Below are 6,255 nucleotides of genomic sequence, written 5' to 3'. Positions count from 1 at the left end.
TTAATATGTCTCCCTAACAACAGTGGTGCACACGGGGTCTTGAGACCCTGCCTCTTTAATCAAAACACATGTTTATTTTTGTATATTTTTGTTGTCACTTGACTGATCTATATCACAGAACTCAGTAGCTGTCATTATATTTGCCAGCAATAGCACATCATTTATGTGATAAGAGTAAAATGCTCTTTAATGACATGTGCTGAGTCAGTCCACAGCCTAAGCAATCGCTCCGCTCTTCTCCACTATGGTAACCCTGTGTAATTTAAATGGTTCAAATAATTCCAACATAATTAAACATTAAACACTAATAAACAATATAAAGTCTCCCCCTTTTTCTCATTTTGTCCAAAAACACATAAAATAACACTTAATTTCAACACTTTTACTCTAGTCGTCAAGTCCCAAGCAAAGCATTCTGGGAACTACAGTTTCAGCAAAAATCATTTTCGAGTACTTAATTGGTTCACATTCACCCCAAATAATTTAATCTAGTAGATTGCACATTTTAGAGAATTACATTAATCGAAAGCAATGAAATCATGTTTAGAAGAGAAACACAAATTTGTTGCGTAGATCACAAATAATACGATTAAGTAAATTGGACAACATGTGTTTTCCTGTTTTTTCAGTGTAGGTATGGTGTTCTTTGAATGCAAATCAGCATTCTTTCTTCTCCAAACACGACAAGTTGAGTTTTTTACCAAAAAGTTATATTTTGGTTTCATCTGACCATATGACTTTTTCCCAATCCTCTTCTGGATCATCCAAATGCTCTCTAGCAAACTTCAGATGGGCCCGGACATGTACTGGCTTAAGTAGGAGGACACATCTGGCACTGCAGGAGTCCCTGGCGGCGTAGTGTGTTACTGATGGTAGCCTTTGTTACTTTGGTCCCAGCTCTCTGCAGGTCATTCACTAGGTGTCCCAGTGTGGTTCTGGGATTTTTGCTCACCGTTTCACTGGGTGAGATCTTGCGTGTAGCCCCAGATCGAGGGAGATTATCAGTGGTCTTGTATGTCTTCCATTTTCTAATAATTGCTCCCACAAGGATTTCTTCACACCAAGCTGCTTACCTATTGCAGATTCAGTCTTCCCAGCCTGGTGCAGGTCTACAATTTTGTTTCTGGTGTCCTTTGACAGCTCTTTGGTCTTGGCCATAGCGGAGTTTGGAGTCTGACTGTTTGAGGTTGTGGACAGGTGTCTTTAACACTGATAACGAGTTCAAACAGGTGCCATTAATACAGTTATCGAGTGGAGGACAGAGGAGCCTCTTAAAGAAGAAGTTGCAGGTCTGTGAGAGCCAGAAATCTTGCTTTTTTGTAGGTGACCAAATACTTATTTTCCACCATAATTTGCAAATAAATGCTTTAAAAATCAGACTGTGATTTTCTGGATTTTTTTTTTCTCATTCTGTCTCTCATAGTTGAAGTGTACCTATGATGAAAATAACAGGCCTCTCTCATCTTTTTAAGTGGGAGAACTTGCACAATTGGTGGCTGACTAAATACTTTTTTGCCCCACTGTAAGTAACAATGACCGCTCAACCACTATCTCTTGTTTCATATAAACAAGATCTATTTAAGTATTAATATTAGTGTATTACTGTTGCAGTGTTTTTCTTGTTGCTAGACTGATTGTTACGTTGTAATGAAAGTCCCGCCCTAAATTTTTCTTGTTCGTGAAGCCGCCTACATCACAATATGGAAAAAAGACAGCAAAATTCCTTTCATGGTGACTTTAAAGATAACATACAGGTAAGATTGTAAAATAATTTCAACTCTAAAGAATATTTCATATCCACGTATTTATTTATTTGTTGAGTAGACACCAAATAAGCTAACAGAATGTTGGTTTTTGGTTCCCAGAAAGTTCTTTTCTAAGGTTTGTTTTGGTTAGCCAGGAAAGGTTTTGTAACGGAATTAGAACCTAACCCTAAACCTTGTTTTTGGTTTGTAGAATGTTATTCTAACGTTACTAGAATGTTCCCCTAACATCTTTACCATCATTACCCCGCTGTACATCAATCATAATCAATCAAATCATCCAGCGGCCCAGTATGGAAGATGGATGTATGAAGTCCTCAGTATTATACAAACCATATCTTGTTTTCTTCAATTAGGTGTGTCAAATGTCTCAGAAATAATGTTTACTCTCATATCTATATTAATTATAAGTAATTATTCAATAATGAGATAGATAAATGAATTTTAGTCAAAAAAAAGAATCCCTGTAAATGAAGAAAAAAAAACCAAGAATGTGTTATTTCTGTGTTTTTCTCATTTAAAAAGTTAAAAACAACCACCCTGCAACGTTCTATAGGAACGTTATTTTATGGTTGCAAAATTATAACCAAAAATGAACCATTAAGGAACAATCTTTATAAGTTATTTTTACATTATTTAAAAGTAACTACCCTGCAATGTTCTGGGAACGTTATTTTATGGTTGTAAAATTATAACCTTAAAATAACCACAGGGAACGTTATGTAGGCTATTTTTTTAGGATAGTCTATTTAAAAATAACCTCCCTGCAATGTTCTGGGAATGTTATTTTATGGTTGCAAAGTATAAAACCTAAAAAGAATATTCCTAGAACGTTATTATTTGGTTCTCAAAAAAATAACCAAACGGGAACCAAATACTAACATTAGGGGAACGTTCTGTGTTTGCCGGGCATGTAACATGTGCAGTCGGCTGGTGATTACAGCAAAATTCATCAAATTAATATACATTTCTCTTTAGACTAAAGTTTGATGATAACTGGTATGCAAAACAATCAATTTCACTATGTGGTCTCAGCCTTTTGCACCCACTGTACATGACCAAGATCATTGATATATAATTACAACAACTAAAGGAGATGTGATCATTCAACTTATTTGGATTACTTATAAAATACTATTAACTGAGGATATCAAGTTAAAAGTATCACAGATGTAGTGCTGTGTAACTCTATCTAAGAAAGCAGACTCATAAAGGTCATTACATCTGCCATACTATCTGCTGGTGGGATTATCATGAAGACCTACATGTGTTACACACACTTCTTATAATGAGGGATCTTTTTAAGCAACATAAGCCATCCTCAAAACAACCGCTTCAAGTTCTAAGGGCCAGATGTGCCGGGCCAAATGTTGTCTGAATGAAAGTGTCTATGCATGTCTACACATACCTTTACAGTTGTGTGTACGTGTCTGTGAAAGCTCCCAAGACCCATTAGTGTGGGTTTGTGGCCCTTGTCACAGACCACCCGGCTGTCTGGTTCACACTTAACCTACGGAGAGAAACTTGACTCCAGTTTAGCCTCCCAAAGAGGGTTTGAAAAGTGCACTGGCTTCAGAGGGTCCACTCCAACTGACCGACTGCAGCAAACTGTCTGTAGCCGGCCAGCCAAACATCACACAGACACACTAACACAGAAAGGGATTTAAACAGAGATGCATGAGAGGATGTATATGTGTGTTTATGAGGTTCTGTTTTTGAAAATGGATAGACGGAGATATTAAGGATAAACATAGGATTTATTGTCAGGAAACAGAGCCATTTGTTTCCCATTTTACACCCCCCTTACAGGATCTTCATGCCCCTTAAAACAAGGGTTACAGGGTTGGCACAAAACACATTTTTAAAGAAAAAATGGCATGGGTAATTCATATTTTAATATTAATATTATAATATTTTCTACTATAATATATTTCACTCCAAAATTAAGTGATACTACCAGATTTTGTGCTCGGCTGTCTATTAAAATGATATGAATTCCAAACCGCAACAGAAATTAAATCAGGTAGCGCTTCAGGGTTAACAATAAATAACTTGGTAAGGCTAGCCATATATATGATAAACAATTTATAGGAATTCAACTTGTTTTTCAAAGTCAGTTTAATGTAATTTAAGTTATGACTTAAACATCCAAGTTGATTGTACTTAATTTGTTTTACTTTTATATATATATATATATATATATACAGTGAGGGAGTAATAGTGATTTGAAAACCCATATTTCTAATCTCATTATTAATTATTAATCTGAATATTGACAATCTATGGAGGTTATAGCCCTGCCCTGGTACTTTTAGCCTGAGGTTGGAAAATAAGATTTCTTGTTTATTTTATTTGCAGCCTCTAAAGGCCCATTCACTTATTGTCATTGTTATAGTTTTTGTCCTTGGTGTGAACATGCCTTTCATATTTAGGAAAATTCTGTCATTATTTATTCTCACCGTCATGTCGTTCCTGTATGACTTTCTTTCTTGTTGAACACAAAAGAGATATTTTGAGGAATTTTGATAACCAAACCATTTCAATTCTCATTGGTTGTCTAATAACACTTTATTAAAATGATTGAATGGATAGGACACAATGACGTGCTAATGGAAGGTCACTCATCCGCACATTTCCAGATTAGGAGTGTTCCTCTGGGGTCTGTTCTGGGCTGTCTACTGTCAAGCTGTGTCTTTATTACAGTCTGCTTCCGATGATGTGCAACAAAGGCTTTGTTGCGTGAATTTGACTTTAAATGCAAATAAAACTAAAGTCATGTTTTTCTCAAATTCAACAAATCAGCATTTACCAAATTTTTGTGTTCCTTTTAAATGTATCCTGGTGCACTCAGGTTTAAAACAAATTGTAATTTCAGAACTCATCATTGTGAACTGTATAATAGAACATGTTGGAAAATGAAGCATTGATATTCATCTACAAATGTATTTTGGGTCTATTGCCATCATATCTTTGTTCCCCCCAAACAAGGAACATTTTGTCATCATTTACTCATCCTCATGTTACCAGAATGTTGGTAACCAGATTGACGGCACCCATTGACTTCCATAGCATTTGTTTTTCCTACTATGGAAGTCAATGGGTGCCATCCGACATTCTTTAAAAATATTTTATTTTGTCTTCAACAGAAAAAGGAAAATCATGGTTTGCAACAACATGAAGGTGAGACAAAATTGTGCCGTGAACTATCCCTTTAAAAAGAGTTTATTTTTTGTTTTAGTTTTTATTTTTCTTGTTAAATAAAGGACGAATAAAATAAATAATTTTTTTGTCCATGTAATGGAAGTCAATGGGAACTGAAAGTGCAGAAAATCACCATGTCGCATATAAATTGTAATTAATTACAAAAAGAAAGAGGTTTCTGGCACAAATGCACCATTTCCTGACAACAACAAAAAAAATGTCAAAGAAAGACCATGAAAATGAAAGAAGAAAGGAAGTAAGAAAGTGAAGAAGGATGTGATCAATCACCAACTGTTGAAGATAAGGAGAGTTTATATTGTTTGATGGGGTCTGGGATTAATTAGCAGTAGAGCTCTCAGTGTGTGACACCAGTGCTTGGCCTTTCACAGCTCATTACTGTGTGTCCAATCAGTGCAGGCCAGTGTGACGGCTGTTTATTTATACACACAGCCAGCCATGGCAGCCATTTGGCAGTTTTCTTCACCGGGGAGCCTTAAACACTCCCACATTGAGCTGAATCTGCACGGACACACTCAGCAACACGTTATCAGCATGATCTTATAAGATCCCCCCTCCCCAGCCTAAAAAGTGTACCATTTTATTATTCTATATTATGGCATAATGCTACTGAAAATACTCCTGGCTGGTATGTGCATATCTTTTTGAAATAAATGAATACTTTTATTCAGCTGGAATGCTTTGCATTAAAATAAATGCTGTTTTGTTCAACTTTTATTCATTAAAGAATCCTGAAAAAATGTATCATGGTTTCCACACAAAAAAATCAAGCAGCACAACTGTTTTCAACATTGATAATAAGAAATGTTTCTTGAGCACCAAATCGGAATATTAGAATGATTTCTGAAGGATCATGTGATCATTTAAAAGTAGAGATGCTGAAAATGCAGCTTTGCCATCAGAGGAATAAATTACAAATTTATTAATTTAATAAATTAAATGATCTTTAAAAAAAAAAAAAAAAAAATATATATATATATATATATAAAGTATTTTAAATTGTTATAATATTTCCCAATATTACTGCTTTTCCTGTATTTTTAATACAGCCAGGATGAGAATAAAATACTTTTTTTTAATTATTTTTTTTCCTTACCAACCCCAATTTTGGTTGCTTTATAGTGTATGTCTAAAGAAACGGGATAAAATATTCTAAGCACAAATTTAAAGGCTCAAGTTAGTTTTCATTTTCCCCAATATCAAGTAAAGTGAATTTCATGTTTATAAACATGAAATTATATATATATATATATATATATATATATATATATAT

The sequence above is a fragment of the Gobio gobio genome (genome assembly GCF_949357685.1).
Source record: "Gobio gobio genome assembly, chromosome: 9".
In the NCBI taxonomy this organism is placed as follows: Eukaryota; Metazoa; Chordata; class Actinopteri; order Cypriniformes; family Gobionidae; genus Gobio; species Gobio gobio.
Note: the sequence above shows the minus strand (reverse complement) of the source record.